Source organism: Lutra lutra, chromosome 13, assembly GCF_902655055.1.
Source record: "Lutra lutra chromosome 13, mLutLut1.2, whole genome shotgun sequence".
In the NCBI taxonomy this organism is placed as follows: domain Eukaryota; kingdom Metazoa; phylum Chordata; class Mammalia; order Carnivora; family Mustelidae; genus Lutra; species Lutra lutra.
Window position 1 is genome coordinate 48,058,060 of NC_062290.1, and position 21,694 is coordinate 48,079,753.

General features: G+C 40.4%; 1 long non-coding RNA gene across 1 annotated transcript; it reads right to left on the minus strand.

The window, feature by feature from the left end:
• Positions 1-512: 512 nt before the first annotated feature.
• On the minus strand, positions 513-18,447 carry LOC125083923 (uncharacterized). The gene is made up of 3 exons (XR_007122410.1): positions 17,383-18,447; positions 4,542-4,684; positions 513-2,322 (listed from the first exon to the last, which is right to left on the minus strand). It is a non-coding gene; the product is annotated as an uncharacterized LOC125083923 (long non-coding RNA).
• Positions 18,448-21,694: the final 3,247 nt, after the last annotated feature.

The following is a 21,694-nucleotide window of genomic DNA, read 5'->3' on the forward strand; positions in this document are numbered from 1 at the left end:
AAGGAAAACAACAAAATCAGTGATATATAAGAAAACTTGCTCAGGCTTTTATGTGTGAACAGAGCTGTGTGAGCACCCAGGAGAGAGCTGTCCCCCTCTGCTGTGGGCAAGGGCAGTTCCACATACTTGCCTTTTGGTTGACATGGCCCTTGCCTTCCACAGTTATCCCCAAGTGATCTTGCCAGACTCTTGCCCAACATTTTTCTTTCTCCATAATTTTCCACCCAATTTGGATTTGTAGCTGTTACTTGTTAATAGATATTATTAATATTTATTATACAATATTATGGGGCACCTGGGTGGGTCAGTAGGTTGAGCCTCTGCCTTTGGCTCAGGTCATGATGTCAGGGTCCTGGAATCGAGTCCTGCATCGGGCTTCCTGCTCAGCAGGGGACCTGCTTCCCTCTCTCTCTCTCTCTCTCTGCCTGCCCCTCTGCCTACTTGTGATCTCTCTCTGTCAAATCTTTAAAAAAATATTTATTATGCAATGTTATCATTTACAATTAAGAGTTGCTGATTTCTCCAGGAAGGGAGAGGGATGGTTCTAGTTCTATCTCCTCCTCATTCCCTTGTGGTGGCTTGTATTCATTTCAGTCATCTCACATGCATACGCCTAGAAAACACCAATCCCAGTTTGGTCCCTAAAATTCTCTTTTTTCTGTTTTGTTTAAGTCTCCTAAATTCTTTGAGGCCCACCTACTTTTGTTTACATAGGTATTTTTTGTGTGTGCTCTTACCCACCAGAGCCTCTCTTGCCTTCTCGAGTTGTAGAAGTATTGACTATGCCCGTCTTTGGTAAATGATATTTGTTTGATCCTACCACATGTTCAGTATTTTTATCTTGAATAACCTGGGTATTCTTTTTAACAGTGCTGTGAAACTTTCTTTCCCCAATTTTTTCTTTTGATTTCAAGGGCTGGGTGTTACATTCCTACCCACCCAGCCCGCTGTACGCAGAATCGGGCTTCAGAGGCTCATTTTTAGAATTAGGGTGTTAAGTCACACAAAAATAACACTAAGTGCTTATGCTCATAGCGTAAATGTTGATTCGCCACAGGTTTAGTCTTTCTTTTTTCTTTCCCTTTTCCTTTCTTCTCTTTATTTCTTACTAATCTCACATCCATCCATTCTTTATTTCTATAACAAAAAAAATCCAAAATACATATGTTTCTAGCACTTTGCAAGCACGGTGTGTACACAAACTGATAAGGAATCTGCCAGGGTAGATGGGAAAACATACAGCCTGAGATATCAAGAAACAAGAGCTGGCTCTATGCTATTTTTGTCCAATACATATTTCATGTTGGGTTTGACTCTTTGATGTCTGTGAACCACCTATTACTTCGGGAGAATTTTGTTACCGATTTAGATTTTCTGCCTTGGAGTCTTAAGCTCCTGTGCCAGACATGTTGAATTTTTTATAAAGCTCAAGTAAGACACAGTATCTGTATTGAGGCTTACCGCTGTGCATTTGAGAAAATTTTTTTTCTGTAAAGAAAAAATCTCCTGTCACCCTGGCCCCAGGTAATGGGTTTTCAGATGTATTTAGGAAATCTGGTCATCCGGGCTGCCTCTTATCTCTGAGAGTGACCCAACCGAGTTGGATGCATATTTATTGAGAGCCCACAGGGAGGAGCCCCAACCCCCTCCAGCTTCTTCATCAGGTTTGGTGCCAAGGTGGGCCCTGATGGGGGAGGGGAGCCATCAGAAGAGACAGAAGCAGACTCAGGGTGGCAAGGGAATTCAGAAGTCTGCGGTGTCTATTGCCTTAGAAATATCTGAGGGTGTAGTGGGAAAGCAAGGTGAAATTTTTCTGCAAGGGGTTGGAACACTTGGCTGCAAGTGGGAAGCTACATATGACCAACACAATTAGGCTTTGGCTTTCCATCCAACGATGAGTCAGTGTCAGGTGAGGCCATGACGCACTGAAGGTTCTGGGCCAGCAAACACGTGCAACCCTGAAGCATCTCCAACTGATCTTTGGTCTGATAGGACCGGGGGGCATCAGTCTGAATCGCAGTGCTCCCCGAAGTCCCCTAGCAGAGTTCTGTTTGGCATTTTTCTGGGACCGTGTGCAAGTTGCTGTGAGAGGCCATACCTGTCCAGGCTCCCATCCCAAACCACAGAACGTTCCTATTCATTCTTTTGTGGTGTTTCAAGAAACGCGGGGAGTGAAAAGGTCATGTAGGTGCTTTTGCTCTCATTTTTGGAAATGACGTCTATTGTGGGTAGGAAGTATGGTTTCTCAGGTCCTTTGAGCCCTTGGTTTCAACTCAGGATTGAAATCACTCACAAAATTTCAAGACAAAGGGTAGTCTATTGCTAAAAAACAAACAAACAACAAATGATGAGCTGGGGAGAAGTTTTGTATCTACACCACAATCACCTTCTTAGCCTTTTGTGCAGGTGCTAGCAGTTATAGGCATATAACTCCTGGAGGTCATCAATGTCTGTGCCTAATTCTGGGATTTTCAAATTAGGGACAAAATGGGTGGGAGTAGGGATACAGTGGTGTCAGCTAAGGGCTGGACACAGTAAATCCTAAAATCTTTCATTTGCGTCTCATCCATTCTTTTAACAAATATGTCTTAAGTACCTACCATGGGCGCTAATTATTGTCAAGAGATATGGAAGCATATAGTCTTGCATGCTTTTTTATCCCATGTCAAGATGGGCAACGTTCAAATTCTTTCTGTCTTTGGACTTAAAGTCTTACTCCTGTTTCTTTCCTGCACTGCTCCTTAAAATGAGAGTCTCTATGTCCTTTGAGTATGTACTAAGCAAAAAAAAAGGAAAGTATATTTCTAACCCTTAACTCTTGCAGAATAGTTTTGAATAACTGCCATAACTGTTTAAAGAACGCATATGCATAGAACACATTACATTTATGAAACATGTTTCATACTAGTTTCCATGTAGCATTTGTAACAAGGCAGAAACTGCCCCCATTTTATAGATGGTGACTCAGAGGTCCAGCAGCTTGAGTCTGTCTAGACACATGGCAGAGCCTGGACTGCAAAGGGGAGTCTGGAACTTCTCCCACTGCATTACAGTTGTTCCACAAATGTCAAGGGCAGCTGGATATTGGCATTCCTTTCAAACTCCAATCAAAGTGACTCCTGCAACTATTTGAAATATTAAGTTGTGCGTTGGTATCCTTCCTTTATTACAGACGGGAAACATGACGCATAAACGTCATTGAAGAAGACACGTACCTTGATCCGAAAAGACATCTGCAAATAATCTGATCACCTTGTAAACTATGTCAGACACATTTTTGAGTTGTTTGTTTATTTATTTATTTATAAATATTTTATAAGTATTTTTATTTATTATTTATTTTTATTAATTTATTTACTTATTTATATTTTATTTTTTATTATTTTTATTTATTTATTTATTTATTTAATTTATTTTTTATTTATTTATTTAGGTCTGGGTTGTTTTTATGGATTTACTTTTAAGGAGCCTGGCATTATTGACATTCATTTTACTCTAAAATTTGTTTTTGGGAGAACCAGAACTTCTTAATTTTGGTGTGGTAGTATTTATTGATTAGTGTGTACATGCCAGACACTGTGACATGTTACATTTTTATGCTGTCTTAACAACTTTGTGAGAAAAATACTACTATTATTTTAATATTACAGATAAGAACGTTGAGGCACCAAAAAATGAAGCGACTTGCCCAAGGTTATACAGCTAGCAAGTAGGAAAACTGGGGCCTGAACTGGGGTGTTTTTTAATTTAATTTAATTTAATTTAATTTTTTCTTTTTATTAACATATACTGTATTATTTGCCCCAGGGGTACAGGTCTGTGAATCGACAGGCTTACATACTTCACAGCACTCACCATAGCACATATCCCCCTGAATTGGGCTGTTTTTAACCACAACATTATAATGCTCTGTAATGCAGTGATAGGTGTGTGACTGTTCCAAGGTCACTAATGGCTTTGGTCTTCAGATTCATTATTCATGAAAAGAGATTGCACTAGATAATTTAGTTACTTAGCAGTACTCCTTATTTGTGTACATTCTCTATTTAATCCTCACCCTATGGACTTAGAATCCTAACCTTAAAATAGATAGTACTAATATCCTCATTTTACATAGGGGAAAACAGGACTTACGTCAAGTACCTACTAAAGGTGACATAGCTGTTGTAAGAACTGAGATTCACACCCAAGATTCTAATCAATGTAAGTAACTGCCTTTCCCTTTTAAGAGCTTGTGGAGACCTAAAATTCTGTACATTGAATCCTGCAATTTATTTCACAATAATAATATATTCATTTCATAAAACCATGAATTTATAGTTCTTCCAAGAGATGACCTTAGTGTACAAATGGTTGCCAATGTTTGAGAACCACTGACATAGATAATAGCAGTCTTAACAATGAAACATTGTGCTAATAATATTATATTATTATTTTTTCGAGGAGTCACATGCGTAGCAAACAGGATGTAACCGGACATGTTAGGCAAGCTGTTGCTAACTCAGAAGAGTAAAGGGGATTAAATTCTCATTATTACTCACAGTTAGTCCCCAAATATCTGTGTATGTTCAGTTTCTTCAGTTTGGCAGGAAGTTTTAGAGAACCAAACAGCATGCCCTTCCGCCCCTGGCATATTCATAAGCTATTTTGGGGTGAGTCATCGGAATTCTGTGGTTTGTATATCCTGAGGGAAGAGAAGAGACACTGTATGGTTAGCATTTATTTGAAACTGTTGGTTGGGGGAAAAAATTCTTTGATAAAGTTCAACACTAGGTAAGAAATGCCTGTGGAAGGATGTCTCCATTGTTGTAAGATTTGGCTCATATTCACGTGTCTGGGAATATCACACAAATTTAAATCTTCAGACTGTTCCTATGTACAGCATGTGTACCCAGAAGCCAGGGTCTGGCGTTTAGTTGGGAGTAAATAACAAAGACTTCACAACCGGTGGAATGACTCTTTTTCTGACCTTAGAGTCTCTGCTCCCCAATGTCAGAGTAATGTTCAAAGTTGGATAGAGTTGTGGATACTCTGAGAGACCATGCCAAACCTCTGAGGTCCATCAGATATGACCAATATTATAACTGTGGGTCATGATTTTTTTTGTTTTAAGCCATCTTTATTTTGTGAATTATCTAATTTAGTCATAATATCTAACCTCTGGTAGGTTCTGTAAATATATTTGTGTATGCATCAGGCAAAATGTTCTCTTGAAAAAAATCGTGGATTGTAATTAAATAACTACAACAGTAAAAAATAAGTGTGTAAGAATTACTTTTCCTCCTTGTAGCTACAAGGGAGCCTGAGGGGGGAATTCCAGCCTTCAAAAAATATTTTTCTCGTCTCATCAGAAAAAGAAACTGGTTATTATTGGAAGAAGGAAGAAAATACAAGTTAGTTGGGTGCTTATGGTGTGTCAGATGCTACAACTGGAGTCCAGTAAGTCTCACAGGGGCGTCTGGCTGGCTCAGTCAGTAGAGCACGGGACTCTTGATCTCTGGGCTGTGAGTTCAAGCCCCACATTGCACGTGGAGTCTGCTTAAAAAAAAAAAAAAGCCTCATAAAGACTGTATAGATCTGAGGAGAGTATTACTTTCAGAATTGCAATGAGCCTATGGTCTATAGTATCAGTGGTCTGTAAGACAGGGTGATCAGGGAGGGGAAGTGGTGACATCTGTTACCTGTGTGCAGTTAGTTACCCATGTGATTAGGACCACCTGACAGGCAGCTGTAGACAGACACAGTCATGGTGGACAACTTGGATGGCCCTCATATGGGATGAGTTAAAATATTGCCCTGTTTTCTGAAGAATAAAGAAACTATTGTTTGATCCTTAAAATGCTTTTAGATGGAACATAACTGGGCATTACATAGCACTGAAATACATAATGAGCAAAAGTTCTCTTTAATTTCTTCTCAGTCTCCTGATTAGGTCAAGTAGGAAGTTTTAGTTCTACATTAGTAACACCTGAACTCTTCTCAGAGCAGGCCACCCTCTCTCTCTCTAGACTTGAATAACAACTTATTTAAACCACTTCTTTGCTCAGTTACATCTTATTTATGGCAAGTGAAATGGATTTTCTACATGTGTGGAGTAGACATTAAAAAAATTGGTCCATATAAAAAAGTGAGTTGGTTTAAAATAATATTAACTAAATAATCATACAAGCAATTAGCCGAATGGGCCTCGGGGGCCAACCTGAAGAGGTTACTCGGCATATAAAACTTTACCACTTTGGTGATTAAGAGGCAGTTGTTTTTACAAAAGCAAATAGAAAACTTAGTTTGCGTTGGTCCTCCCTGCTTGTCCAGAGGAGTCCTGCTCAAAGTATTGTCCACAGACCAGTGCTGGTCTGTGAACTTTTGTCTACCTGGAAGGAGAGAAGTACAGAGTTGCGAGGAATCGTTTAGAAACTTTTATAGCTTACAGCCATTGCTTTGACATTGAATCACATGAAATGTCTTTCTAGTAACTTGTTTTTATTGTACAGCATTTTACAAAAGCACTGGTCTGGAATGGATTAGAAATAGTGATAGTTTCAGAAGCACTGATGGTGTATGTGTAGAACAAAAATATAACTAAGGAAAGTGGCAGCCTAAACTGTCCCAATAAAGAATATGTGTTTGTGTAAAGTATGTGATCTTCGTGGAATCTAGAAGAATGAGAGTAAGGAGGCTAAGATAATAAGAACCAGTTTGTAAGGACTGGGATGGTCTCAGTCTTTTCCTTATTGTATCCACAGGATCCATCATGAGTAAGCACTCTATACATATTGTTCGATGAATGAATGAATGAATGAATGAGTAAATGAATAATGAGCTATGGCATTTGGCAGGTGGGTCTAACGCAATCACTGGAGAGTATGCTCAATTATAGTGAGTGGTAGTTCATTACGTTTTCCCAGGCATCTCACAACACTGTTCCGTTCCCTTTGTTCTGATTATATAAACAACAAGTCAACTTCTAAGTATTAATTAGATTGTCATTGTACCTCGACTCCAAGAAGGTGGTGCCTTAATTTAGAATAATTTTTAATTCCAGGCTATATACCACAACAGGAAGGATAGGTTGGGTTATATTTCAGAACAAACAACCCCAGTGTCTCAGCCCAATAATTATTTCTTTCTTTCTCATACACATGCCCAGCAAAGGTTGACATAGGGCTTTGTTCCATGTGGTCATCTCTGCTTCCATACTAACCATAGCAGGGGATGTGGCAAATCAGTAACAATAGAGTGGGGGGAAAGTGAGAAGCAGGAAATATTTTGTGGAAAGTGTTGACATATACATTCCTTTATTGTGAATTACATTAACAAGCATTATTCCCTCTTTGATTGGTCTTCTGTGACTACCATCAGCACTGAGTTCCTGCCCTTTCAGATCTCTGGACTGAATCTTGAATGTGGTGACTTCTGGAACGTACGGCTATGTGTATCCCTTTGCCTCAGCCATCAGCTCGCTTACTTTAGCTATTCAGTTCTGTTTTTTTCTATACCTTCAAGTGATGTCTGCGAGAGCATATCAACTCCTTTGGTTCAGATTCTTTCTCCACTGACCAAACTTTTCTGCTGAATACATCTTTGCAGAGGAAGGCAGGCAGTGGGTCTTAGATCTTGGTCAGAGAGATTTCTTCTAGTGAAATTTTAAAATTACTGTGAATATAAACATAAATATTCTTACGTGGGATTGTTGGACTGAGTCCACTTCCAAGAGGCTCATCAATCCGAGAAAATCAAGCATACTACATTTCTAGAACTACAAACCTGGATGATAGGTTCTAGGTCCCTAGTGACCTATATATTCTTCTTTCCTTCCTTCAATTCCTTCTCCCCCCACTGCTTTCTTCCTTCTTTTTTTCCTTCCTTTCATCCATCCATCCATCTACCTATCTAGTCTGTCTGTTATCTTCCAAGGCAAGACATAATTACATATCTAGATTGGGCTAGAAAGGATACTTCTGAAATGCATGAAAACTTTCACTATCTAATGGAATATAAAAGATCTTCACCCTCTTAGCTCAGTCTTCAAACATCTGCCTTCAGCTCAGGTCATGATTCCGGGATCCTGGAATCGAGTCCCTCACTGGGTTCCTTGCTCCGCGGGGAGCCGCTTCTCCTTCTCCCTCTGCTTACTGCTTCCTGTTTCTGCTCGCTCTTTCTCTCTCTCTGACCAAAAAAAAAAAAAAAAAAAAAAAAAAAAAAAAAAAAAAAAAAAAAAAAAAGATCTTTACCCCCTTAAGATATATTTAGATAATTTGCTTGCAAATTCATCAGGAAATAAAAGATTTTCATTTATTTATTGGACAGAAAGATTGAGTTCACATACAAGCAAGGGGAGCCGCAGGCAGAGGGAGAGGGAGAAGCAGGCTCGATCCTTTCCAAAAGCCAAATCAAGATGAGTGAAATCTGACAGTGTACTTTTCATAATTATAAATCAAAATATCAGTATTTGCCTCTATCACAGACAGATGGTAGTGGGAGGTAGAGGTTTGAGATGTCTAAATGTGACCAGTAGAAATAGTCAAATGTTACTGAGCTTCTTTCTCTAAAACGCTTTCTCCAGGCTTTCCCTCCAGCTGCCTATACTGAACACAATAATAGAATGGTTTCCAGATCTTTACAACACTGTGCCCGTGAATACAGACTAATTACCCAGCTGAATAGTAAGAAGGGAGGGATCTTTTATTACTCCTCTGTCAGCTGTTGCACATCTAGACATGTAGCTAATAATTTATTAGCCTCTAATTTTGGAGGCTGGCTCTAGATGATAAGCCTCATAAAAAGCTAACAAGGAGATGCTTTTGATAAGGTGGTAAATCATTAAATGGAGAAATGACCAGTTGATTTATGACTTACTGGAATACTTTAGACTGCAAAAGATAAGACTTTCTGTTTTACGAGTGATATCCCTGTTGTCCCTTAAAAAAATTTAAACTTGGATTACACAGCACAAAGGAAAAAACACATTCTGGCTAATTTCAGACATCTTCAGTTAGAATAAATTCTCATTACTCAGTATTGGTGTCCCATTTCCTCTCTTGACCACATAGGTAGTTGGTTCAGAAATATTTGTGCCAATGTTTCCTCAGGAGCTGATAAAAATGATAGAATTTATGAAGATAAACACGGGGCAATATAATTTTTTGATAAAATACAATTTATAGCAGTATTTAGCTGAGAATTTCTTAGGACTTAGGACTTAGGACCATACCTAATTTTGTAGTAATTCAATTAGGCACACATAACAAGAAACTCCTGAAAATGACTGTAAATATTATCTACACTCTTAGGCCAGGTTCTTCAGGGATCACTTGGGGAAAGGTAAGTGGAGGAGGAGGTCGTGATGTGTGAAAGCAGGAATCATGTGGAAGACACATCATGTAAACATGGCACAGTTACAAATTAGAGGAGTCAGGATATGGGTCCTTTCCTGAAAGGACCCTGGGAAAGATGGTTATTCCTGTGGTCATCATTTGTCTAGAGAGTGGAGATTTGATGGAATATAATATTTCCATGCTATTTGACTTGCTATGGTATATGATTCACTTCCTGAGACAAAAGCATTTTTATGTGTATAGTTGTATCCAGGTAGAAATAGATTGTTTCTTATTTTTTCCTTTATTTTTATAACTGCATTTATTTTTCTTTTTTTTTTTTAAAGATTTTATTTATTTATTTGACAGAGAGATCACAAGCAGGCAGAGAGGCAGGCAGAGAGAGGAGGAAGCAGGCTCCCTGCTGAGCAGAGAGCCCGATGCGGGGCTCGATCCCAGGACTCTGAGATCACGACCTGAGCCGAAGGCAGTGGCTTAACCCACTGAGCCACCCAGGCACCCCTATTTTTCTTTTTTTAAAAACAGATTTCGTGAGAAGAGTTGCTTCAACCTGTTACGGTAATTACAAAAATTACATGCATTATACAATAGGAAATTATTCACCCTTTACAAAGAAGGAAATCCTGCCATTTGTGATAGTATGGATATATCTGGAGAACATTATGCTAAGTGAAATAGGCCAACTACAGAAACACAAATATTGTATGATCCCACTTCTATGTAGAATCTAGAATAGTTAAACTCAGGGCACCTGGGTGGTTCAGTGGGTTAAGCATCTACCTTCAGCTCAGGTCATGATCCCAGGACCCTGGAATCAAGACCCACGGCGGGTTCTCTGCTCAGCAGGGAGTCTGCTACTCCCTCTGCCTGCTTGTGCTATCTCTCTCTCTGTCAAATAAATGAATAAAATCTTTAAAAAGTAAAATAAAATATTTTATTTCTATGAACTCATAGAAACACCGAGTAGAATGGCAGTTGCCAGGAAATTGAGGGAGTGGAGGATAGGGAAAATGGAAAGAATTTGGTGAAATAGTACAAAGTTTCAGTTATGCAAGATGAATAAGTTCTGGAGATGTAATGTACAGCATGGTGACTATAGTTAACAATACCTCATTGTATACTTTCATACCTATGATTTGCTGCGGTGGGTAGATCATAAGTGTTCTTTTTTTTTTTTTAAGCTTTTTATTTATTTATTTGACAGACAAGTAGGCAAAGAGGCAGGCAGAGACAGAGAGAGGAGGAAGCAGGCTCCCCACTGAGCAGAGAGCCGGATTCGGGGCTCAATCCCAGAACCCTGGGATTATGACCTGAGCTGAAGGCAGAGTCTTTAACCCACCGAGCCACTCAGGTGCCCCCATAAGTGTTCTTTTTTTTTTTTTAAAGATTTTATTTATTTATTTGACAGAGAGAAATCACAAGTAGGCAGAGAGGCAGGCAGAGAGAGAGAGGAGGAAGCAGGCTCCCTGCTGAGCAGAAAGCCCGATGTGGGGCTTGAACCCAGGACCTGGGATCATGACCTGAGCCGAAGGCAGCGGCTTAACCCACTGAGTCACCCAGGTGCCCCCCCATAAGTGTTCTTAACACAAATTTAAAAAAGGTATGTATGGTGTGATGAATATTTTATTTATTTTTTTATTTTTAGAGAGAGAGACAGGGAGAGTACAAGCAGGGGAGAAGCAAAAGGGAGAGGGAGAAGAAGACTCCTAGCTGAGCAGGGAGCCTGATGTGGGGCTTCATCTCAGGACCTGGAGATCATGTGCTGAGCCAAAGGCAGACACCTAACCATCTGAGCCACACAGGTGCCCCGGTGATTAATGTTTTAACTACTTGATTGTGGTGATCATTTCACAGCATGTATGTAAATTAAAACGTCAAGTTGTACTCCCTACAGATATATAATTTTTACTTGTTATTTACATCTCAGTGAAAATAAAGAAGAAAAAATTACCTAACTAATCTGCCTATAAGTGGACTTTTTAAACAACTCAGCTAGGGACACCTTGCAATATAATAACATCTAGAAACTTTTTTTTTTATCTACCTCAGAAAAATGCAAACAGTTACAAGAATGTAAAAACATGCCAATACTTTTTTAACTTTCATAATTCAAATCCATTCAGATATTTATTTGGCAATTACTGATGAGGTCCCTGCTACACTCAGAATGTAAAGTTATTAAAGAAACACATGTGGCTCTTGTCCTTATAAAAGTTGCGGTCTAGTCTTAGCTTTATTCTGATTTTCATTATGATTTTTTCTTAGATTTTCTAGCTGTTTAATAAAGTGTGTTTATGATTTTTTCCAAATCTGTTTTCTTATAATAGTTGTTTTTACTGATTCCAAATATAATTGCATTGAAGAAATAGAGCATGGTTTGAATGATACTGACTGAAATTTACTGAGCATTTTTTATGGTCTGATATGTGGTCTGTTTTCATCAATGTTCCATGCATGCTTAAAAAGAATATGTATTGGGGGCGCCTGGGTGGCTCAGTGGGTTAAGCTGCTGCCTTCGGCTCAGGTCATGATCCCAGGTCCTGGGTTCAAGCCCCACATCGGGCTTTCTGCTCAGCAGGGAGCCTGCTTCCTCCTCTCTCTCTGCCTGCCTCTCTGCCTACTTGTGATTTCTCTCTATCAAATAAATAAATAAAATCTTAAAAAAAAAATATGTATTCTCTGATCATATAGGGCTTAATTTGTGACCATTACATAATATTCTTTATTCCCATGATTATATTGGTTTACTTTATCTATTCATCATATAGAAGGTATTTTAAAATTTTCCCCACTGATGGTGGATTTGTCAACTTTTCCTGACAATTTTATTAATTTTTTGGCTTTACATGTTATGAGGCCTTGTTGATAGCTACATACAAGTTTAGAGCTTTTATATCATCCTGGCTAATTAAACTAGTGAAACTCTAGGTAACTGTGGCATTGGCTGACAGCAGGACTGCAGCCTCCTGTGAGACCCTGAGCCAGAGCAACTCAGGTAATAGCAACTTTGGGATTCCTGACACTGAAACTGAAACTTCCTTCTGAAACTGAAACCGAAACCTCTTTCTGAAGCCATGAGAAGCAACCGTTGGCTTTTTAAAAGTTAAGTTTGGGGTAATTTTTCACATGGTTATACATAACTAACACTATCTGATTTTCTCTTTCTGGAACTCTAATTGGCCAACTATTAGCCCTTTTTCATTTGCTCCTCCACATCTCTTACTATATCTTTTCCAGCTTTATCTTTCTGTGAAGTATTAAGCATAATTTAGTATTAAGCATAATTTACTCAGGCCTAGCTTCTAGTTTTCCGGTTCTTTCTCTGGCTCATTCTTACCTGCTATTTAAATAATCTAGTGAGTTTTTTTTTTTTTTTAAAGATTTTATTTATTTATTTGACAGACAGAGATCACAAGCAGGCAAAGAGGCAGGCAGCGAGAGAGGAGGAAGCAGGCTCCATGCTGAGCAGAGAGCCCGATGCGGGGCTCGATCCCAGGACCCTGAGATCATGACCTGAGCCGAAGGCAGCGGCTTAACCCACTGAGCCACCCAGGCGCCCCTCTAGTGAGTTTTTAATTTTGGCAATTGCCTTTTCATTCCTGGAAGTACTGTTTATTTTTCTCACACATTTTTGCTCATTTTTGATAACATCTTATTCCTTGTATTTGTTTCAGAATACTGTAGAAACTTGGATGAAGATGTCCAAAGTTCCAGAAAAGATTTGTGTTTCATTTTGACAAGATCCTGGGATGTTCTTAATCTAGACACACATTTAATTCAATATATTTGAATAATATAATATAATTTCAATATATTTGCTTTCATGTTCAGGGCTTCCCAGAGGTCTGAATTAAACCTCTCACCCCTGACTTTCCTGATGGGAAACTTAAAATTTTATTATTCATTGGGGAGATATTTTTACTGAACAAAGGACTGAGGCAGCCGAGTTTATAAATGACATTTGCTCACCCCTCTAGTCAGGGTTTGCTACACACTGATGGAGAGCAGTGAGGATTGTTTCCACACCCTCTCTATCTCCAAGAAGACTGGGTCAATCCTCTTCATCCGGGCAATTCCTGGAGCTGGTTTCTACAGCTATTGTTGAATAAATGCCCCACCAGTTCTTTCCTTTTTATAGGGCAGGCCGGAAATGGCTCTGACTTTTTTTTTTTTTTTTTAGATTTTATTTATTTATTTGCCAGGCAGAGATCACAAGTAAGCAGAGAAGCAGGCAGAGAGAGGGGAGGGAAGTAGGCTCCCCGCTGAGCAGAGAGATCCATGCTGGACTCGATCCCAGGACCCTGAGATCATGACCTGAGCCAAAGGCAGAGGCTTAACCCACTGAGCCACCCAGGCACCCCTGGCTCTGACTTTTAACAAGAATGACCTAGCACACTGTGGCTGAGTGCTTGAACATATAAATCTGCCATCTTTAAAACAAATGCAGACAGTGGCTAATCACACTTTTGTATTTCACCTCAAATATAGCATTGGAATCTAAGTTTACAAATTACTATTACTGATATCAATTAGTTTTATTTTGAAGACCTATAGGCTTCGAAAACTTTAGAAAGTAGTCTGTTGACTGAAGGAAAATGTCTCTTTACAAATTGGCTTTTGTCTAATGATTCTTGGGCTTTATAAGGTAGACCCAGAGGTACTGACCAAGACCTTAATATAGTCTGCTAGTGCTTCTTAAACTCTTTGTGATGCAGGATGATGTTTTAACCAATTTGTTTTCTCATTCTTCTGTTTTATTTCTTCATTTTTCTTTTCCTCTTGGTTTATAACTTAAAGAGGACAAAATGTATCAAGTATTGACTTAATTTATTCTTTTTCTTTTCTTCTTCCCTAATATAAGCATTGAGAGCAATAAATCTCCTCTAAGTACTGCATTGGCAGCCTCCCGACTGAGATGTAGACGCTCATAATTTTGTTCTTTAAATATCTTACATGTCTTCCCAACCAAAAGTTTATTTAAGAAGAATTCACTCTTGTGAATGCTGTTAGAAAAAGAGCTGAAAAAGAGGTACAACTAGAGGAAGGACATGGCACAAGATAAAATGATACGTTATTGAGATTATGATGTTATGCCCAAGACAATCAAATAAAAATTTCTTAGAATCGGTGAAAATTTATTGAAAGTGAATGGACACAAAATAAACATTCACAAAATTATTCCTTTCTTCCTTTATGCCAAGATTTAGAAAATAAAGTGTTAGGAAGACCCCATACATGATCACAACTATCAAAATAAATCATCCTAAAATTTGCTTACCAATAAATGTGAAAATCACAAAATTTGCTATTAGTTATAGAAAGGCAAGAAAATAAGTAGGCACTTCATGCTCATGAGTGAGAAGGCTCAATGTTGTAAAGATGTGTATCTTTTTAAATTAATTTATATCCTTAGTGTAATGTCAATCAGAATCTTAATGGACCAGTGTGGACAGTATGCCCAAATGATCATGAAGCTAATCTGGGAAAATAAATGTCAACAATTCCTCCTGTCTCTCCTCTTGGGGCAGTGGAGGTCTGGGCTGGGTGAGGGGTATAGATGCAAGGAAGGTAAGGAGGCAGCCTGGGTGCAGAGGATCAGTCACCACCTGGGTCATCTTTAAATGAACAGAGGCAGCCTGGGTGCAGAGGATCAGTCACCACCTGGGTCATCTTTAAATGAACAAGGGGAACTCTTGGGTAAGACTTTTTGGACATTTCCCACTGGAAATGAGTGCATTTCCACAATCAACAAATATTCATTGAACATCAGCCATCATTCTAGGAATCAGGGTTGGAGCAGGGGACAAAACAAAATCCCACCCTTGAGTAACTTAGGTTCTACTTGGAGAGGCAGGCATTCAATTTGGGTTTTGCTGAATGATTCTTTTTTTTTTTTTAAGATTTTATTTATTTATTTAACAGAGAGAGAGAGAGAGATCACAAGTAGGCAGAGAGAGAGGGGGGAAGCAGGCTCCCTGCTGAGCAGAGAGCCCGAGGCGGGGCTCGATCCCAGGACCCTGGGACCATGACCTGAGCCAAAGGCAGAGGCTTTAACCCACTGAGCCACCCAGGTGCCCCCTTGCTGAATGATTCTTAAGCCTTACAAGGGAGACAGGGAAACAACAACAAAGATCCTAATGGAATTAGGAATAAGTGATTCTTAAACCATTTGTCTTTATTTTTGTTTTTATTTGTTTTTTTTTCTTTTTTTTAAAAGGTTTATTTATTTATTTGACAGATAGAGATGACAAGTAGGCAGAGAGGCAGGCAGAGAGAGAGAGAGGAGGAAGCAGGGTCCCCGCGGAGCAGAGAGCCCCATGCGGGGCTCGATCCCAGGACCCTGGGATCATGACCCGAGCCGAAGGGAGAGGTTTAACCCACTGAGCCACCCAGGCGCCCCTTTATTTGTTTTTATTTCCAATCCAGGGCAGACAGATAGTTTTGGACATCTGGAATCTTTTGCTTAGAAGCTGTGGTACTACCAAAGGTTTCAACACACTCTCAATTTTTGTTCTTATTTCACTCAGAAGTTCTTGGACCACACCGAGGAGCACTGAAGTAAAAGGCTTCCGAAAATGTTTCAGGGCTAGACTATAGGACTACAGACAAGCTCATTTCTAATGCAGGTTGACTGGAGCAGTGAATTTTCCTCCATCCGGCTGGCATTTCACTGTTGTTCCCCTTCACTCACAGAAGAGCACTCAGATTTCTAAAAGTTATGGTTCCTCTACCCTTCAAACTCAGTCTCCATGGCAGGGGCACGAGGAGTGCCAACAGTGACAGGTCAGCCAGGCAAATGAATAAGAGTCCAGCCTCTGACTTGGGTTCAAATTCTGAGCCTTTGCCAGCTAGCTCTGTACCCATGGCTATTTTGAATGAGGAATGGCATCTACTGGGAAAGAATATGGGTAATCTTCTAAAGGAGAGAAAGACAAAAGCAGGTGATGGTCAGAACGTATGTTTCCCTCTTTTGTATAATGAGAAACATCAGGCATTTTCATTTTTGAAGGTCCAAAAATTAAAGAACGATCTATTTTTCCATCTTAAATTCTAGTTCAGTTTTTCCTAAAACCCAGGCCCCTCAGGCTCTCAGGCATGCTCAGGGCCTTGGCCAAATTAGTCAGAGGAAATTGCTGTTGACTTTTAAAAAAGTTTCAGACCTCTCTGAGCAACAGTTTTTCTATCTGTTAAGCATATAATGATATATAGTGGTGATTCCCCTGAAATCTATAATTGTGTCAAATTAACACATTATATACCTTAACTTACCCAATATTATTTGTCCATTATACCATCATTAAAAAACAATATACCCCTTTTAGTGTTGTTGAAAGTATTAAATTAACTAATGTTTGTAGAGCCCCTAACACAGAGCCAGGAGTGTTTGAAGCACTTGATAAATACTATCTTAGAAACAAGAGCTGAACAAACAGTTACTGGGTCATACAGACCTGCGATTTATTGGTGATTATGACTTACTTCTATGGCTAGAGTTTCTAAATTCAGGACTCCACTGTGTGTTTCCTGAAAGTATTTTCTTAAATCCTTTTCCCTTCTGATTCTCATACAAAGAGAAGAGGTGAGCCAGTATAGGACTGTTTCTTTGAGTTGAGTTCACATTTAAATTTTGAATTAGGCTCTGTGGACCCCATTTTTCCTTTACCTTACAGCTTGCACTCAGAGAGCATTTAGTTACAGACCCTCTTAGTTAGGCTTAAGGAGATAAAGACAATGTGTCCCTTAAAGGCAAGGCGGGACACGAAGGCGCTTCAGAGGAGGGATGTTTTGAAGAGCCACAGAGAAGCTTCTGCAAGCAGACAGGGTGCCCTTCCACAGAGACGTCGGTACTTTCTGGCCCTAAATAAGGTCATCTTTGGCTCATTTCAGTTTCCCTCCCCAGGCGGAAGCAAGCCCAGTCCACAGTGTTTCATCACTTCATTTGGGAATCGTTTTTGACTCTCAGACATAACTATGTCTGAAATCAAGATTAAGGTCTGTGAATCAGGTGAACAAAATGGAAATGAGGGCTGAAAATTCCCCTACCTACCTTGAAAGGCTAACCTGGAGCGAGAGATTGTTTTCTGGGTCAGGTTTATCTTCCCAGGTGTTTTGCAGAAGCCTATCGAGCCAGTCAGTCGGTATGAGTCATGGGCTATGGTAAGATTAGAAATTCCTACAACATGATATAGGAGTCCGGCATTGGGGGCAGAGAAATTGAAGGGAAGCGGCCCACTAGGCTTGCATCGCTTCCCCCTCCCCAGCTCACCTCCTGGTGGCCTAATTTCCATCTTAAGTTTTGGGCAGGTGCAGATCAAGACATCTGTTTTATAAATCTTGTTTCTCTCCCTTCCTCTTCTGTACTTTTTCGTGCCCCCCTCCCCCTTTCCTGACTGTAAAGCCAGGGCAAGCACGTATTCAAGTTGGGCGCGTAGAAGCTGATAAGCAGTGTGTGCGCGTAAAAATGTTCAAAAGGGAGAGAAAGTGGAAGAGCAAAGACAGAAGTGGGGATGGCAAAACACGCTGGGAAGGAGAAGAGGACCCGCGGGCAGGCAAGGAGGGGACGCGGAGCCTGCAGAGAGCAAGGGGGAGAAGTCCGTGTTTGTAACTTTGCCAACGGGGGGCGGGGGACGTACTTGGCCAAATGGTGCTTTTCTATTATATGCCCATGAAATAACGAGAGAAAACAGAGAGGATCGCACCTGCTCTGTTCAGGGAAAAGCAATTGTTGCAATTCACTTCATTTAAATGTTAAGATGTTTCGACATTAGAAACCCGCCAGAACACAGTTCTGTACATTGGAGATTGCGCAGCAGCTCGGAGAGTGCCGGAGCTCAGGGTCCCCCAGAGGTTCTGTCCCCCGCGGCGCCCTGCCCTGCGGAGAGCCAGGCAGTGCGGGCGACAGCAGTTCGCCCGTCCCAGGCCTCCCTGGTCTGTCTTCCTGAAGCCGAATGAGACAAATCCTAACGGAAAATGAAAACGAGCAGCTTCCGTGCCCCTTGCTTGACAGAACACCCTTTGATTCACAGAGGTCGGGTGTTGCTGTTTTACTACTCAGTAGGGCTTGTCCCTAAGAGCCCGGGAGTAAGAGCCCGCCCAACTTAAGTTAGTTCTCAAAGCGTGTTGTTAACTCGGGCGGAATAGGGGGGAGAGGGAGGGAGAGTGCTCAAGGACTTTTCTCATATTATTTTTACTTGGAGGACCCCTAGCGGCGGTTTATTGGCTGTGTTCTTCAAAGGCAAACGCAAAGAAACCAGGCTGTAGAGCCGGTTTGGTGGGGGCGGGGGGCGGGGGTGGGAACTCCGTTTTCTCAAGGTCGGCGCGCGCGTGCCCAGCGGGACTTGCCTTCAGTGTGCAGACGCGGCTGCCGTGGCCCTGGGTGACCTGGGGGCCCTTGCAAGAGTCTGCAGCCAAATCCCTTCTCCCAGCTTTCACGCCTGCCAAGCGAAAGTCCCACGGCCTAATGTTTCACAAGTGGTTCTTAATGAGCTCATTGTTTATTTGACACCAATGACCCGATTTGAAGACAGAATGGCCACAATCTCGTCACTGGTCACTTCATCAAGTAATCAACAGATATGGATGGCTGGCCACAGGCAGACATTTGGAGGGCGTTATGAGGACAAGGCAAAGTTCTGCGTGAAAGGGAACTGGTTTTTCCCCCTCTCGACTTCTGGTGGCCAAGCGTGCCTTCCTAGCTGTGTCCTTAGAGTCAGGGACCTGATCTGACTTGCCTTTCCTTCATCTTTAAAGTGGAGGTGAGTGCACTTAGCTCATAAGGTGGTTGTGAAGATGATGCAAAAACTTGAGGTAACACATACAGCTTAGTGTCTGGTTGAGAGACCCTCCTGTCTCTCTTCCCTTGACTCCATCTATCCCCACCTGAGCCCTAGAAGCTAAACACACTGGGTTTCCCTCCTTCCCCATCCCACTCTCCCACTCTCTCTTGAAATCACTTCCCTAATAAATTACTTACACACAAGTCATGGTTTCAAGGTCTGCTTTCTGGGAGACAACCCAAGACAAAGTGATTCCTATTTTAACTATAGGGTGAGTAAGTCTCAAGGTGAATACCAAATTTTAGAAATACTTTAATTCTTCCCATAATAGTTCACAAGGCTTAGTCACCTGCAGAGTAAGGACTCTGGGATTGCTCATTATTTACTGACTAAAGAACAAACTTATATTTTGGGATTAGTTCTCAACCCACAAACTCCCTGTGAGGGTTCTCACTTGCAGTTCAGATCTGGCTTGTCCCAGATCCGTCTTACAACTCTGTTCCATGAAATCAAGGTAAATCACATGGGGTGAAATCTGGGGAGGCATAGTTTCCTATTAATATATCCAGCATCAAAACTGGATGTTTTAATAATAAAGTCCCTGGTAGCTGTCATTTAGGAAGAGATGACATGATCCACTCTTTGCCAGGAAGGTGAGTGATGCTTTTTTTTTTTTTTTTTTTTTTTTTTTGCATTTGGCTTAACTTTACACAAGATGGTTTCCTTGAGCCTCTCTGCATTTATTATAAATTTCAAACATTTTAATACGACCATCAAAGAGCTGCATATCTAGTCTCCACCCACTCCTACAGCTTTCTCTTGTACCCCTCTTGACTATGTTCTGACTCATTAATTTTTAAAAAACCTTCCATGAATCAAATGAGCTCTTTCCCCCTGGTGAAATCAGCACATGAGTGTTCTTCTCTTTGGACCCTTGTCCTCCTACTTTTCATTTAAATAACTCTTTCCTACTCACTTTTGAGGATTCAGCATCATTTCGCTCACTGAGAGCTCTTTCCTGACCCTAATCTAAATTTGTTCTTTTCCTGTATTCTCTCTCCTTAAACTACTTCCTAGCACCTACCATGATTTTTAGTTACGGTTTGTATTTTTTTACTTATTGTCTATGTCCCCACTAGAAATATATGCTCTGTGGAAAGAAGAAGATGCCTGTTTTGTTTCTTTCCTGTACTTAGCAAGGTATCCCGTTCGTGCAGAGCACTCATTACTGAATGACTGAAACCAATTCTGCTCATAAAAAAAGTTCCTGGATCATTTCCACACACTAACACACCCAACTTTTCCCTTGACAAAGCTTTTGTTTTGTTCAGCAGCCTTCTGGGGAATCCCCTTTGCCTCACAGATTATTTTTGGCTACTGATAGTTTCAAATGAACAAAAATTGGTTCCTAAGAAGAATCTTTATTTTCCTACCATTCGGAAAAATATTTTTTCCCTCCTTAAAACAGGCATTTCAATGAATGTTTCTTATGCATCCTGTATGTAGGCTTATAATAGCTCAAATTCCACTGGGACAAATTCCCATCACAACAGATAGCTCTGTGTAATGAACAGATTTTTCACCTCCTCAGCTTGTGGGTTGAGAAATAATTCCAAAATACAAGTCTGTTCTTTAGTCAGTAAATAATGCAGAATTCCATAGTCTTTACTCTGCATGTGACTAAGACTTACCTACCAGTGAAATATTATGGGGAGTATTAAGGTATATGTAAAATTTGGTATTGACCTTAAGACTTGCTCACACTACAGTTTAAAAAGGAATCATTTTGTCTTGGGTTGTCTTCCCAGAAAGCAGAGCTTGAAACCATGATTTGTTTGTAAGTAATTTATTAGGGAAGTGATTTCAAGAGAGAGTGGGAGAGTGAGATGGGGAGGGAGGGGAAATACATGGGGGCGTGTTATTGAACTTGCTGCTGTGATCAGTGGGGTCTAGAGTCCCCTGGATCTCTGGAGAGCCTTGAAAGTTCATCATCAGCAAGCTCCAGGTCTAGTGGACCTTTTCAGTGGCTTTTATCAGAACTCTGTCTTCCAGATACCTGGCTATTTCATTCAAGACTCATTTCTGTTCTGTTTGTACTTTCTGAATTACTTCTCTCCTATTTAAAAACTGGTTAATTCCTGATCACTCTATCTGGTCAACTTCTCATTCCCATCTCATCCTTTAAGATTTAGATTAAGCAGCCCTCCAACTGACCTCTCTCCCTCCCCACCCCCATCCTCATTGCACTCCTAGATCACCTTGATGCCTGATTCCATTTTCACATTTCCTACACTGTCCTGTAAATTTAGGTTACTTCCCTCCTCCTCCAACCATGCTTCTCAAAGGAGCAGAACCTGTTTTTCATTAGCATTTGTTGCCTTAACACAATACCTGTTCGATAAAATGGATGTGTTTCAGTTTTTTGAGTAGACACCCAACCCCTCAGTGTTGGGTATGACGTCTTACTCAACCCTGTATTTCAGTCTAGCGTGTCTTACATAGTATATGCTTTTAAAATATTTGTGTAATGCTAGGGGAAAGCCCCTAAAATGTCCTTCTGTTTCTGTAAGAAAATGGAGCTAT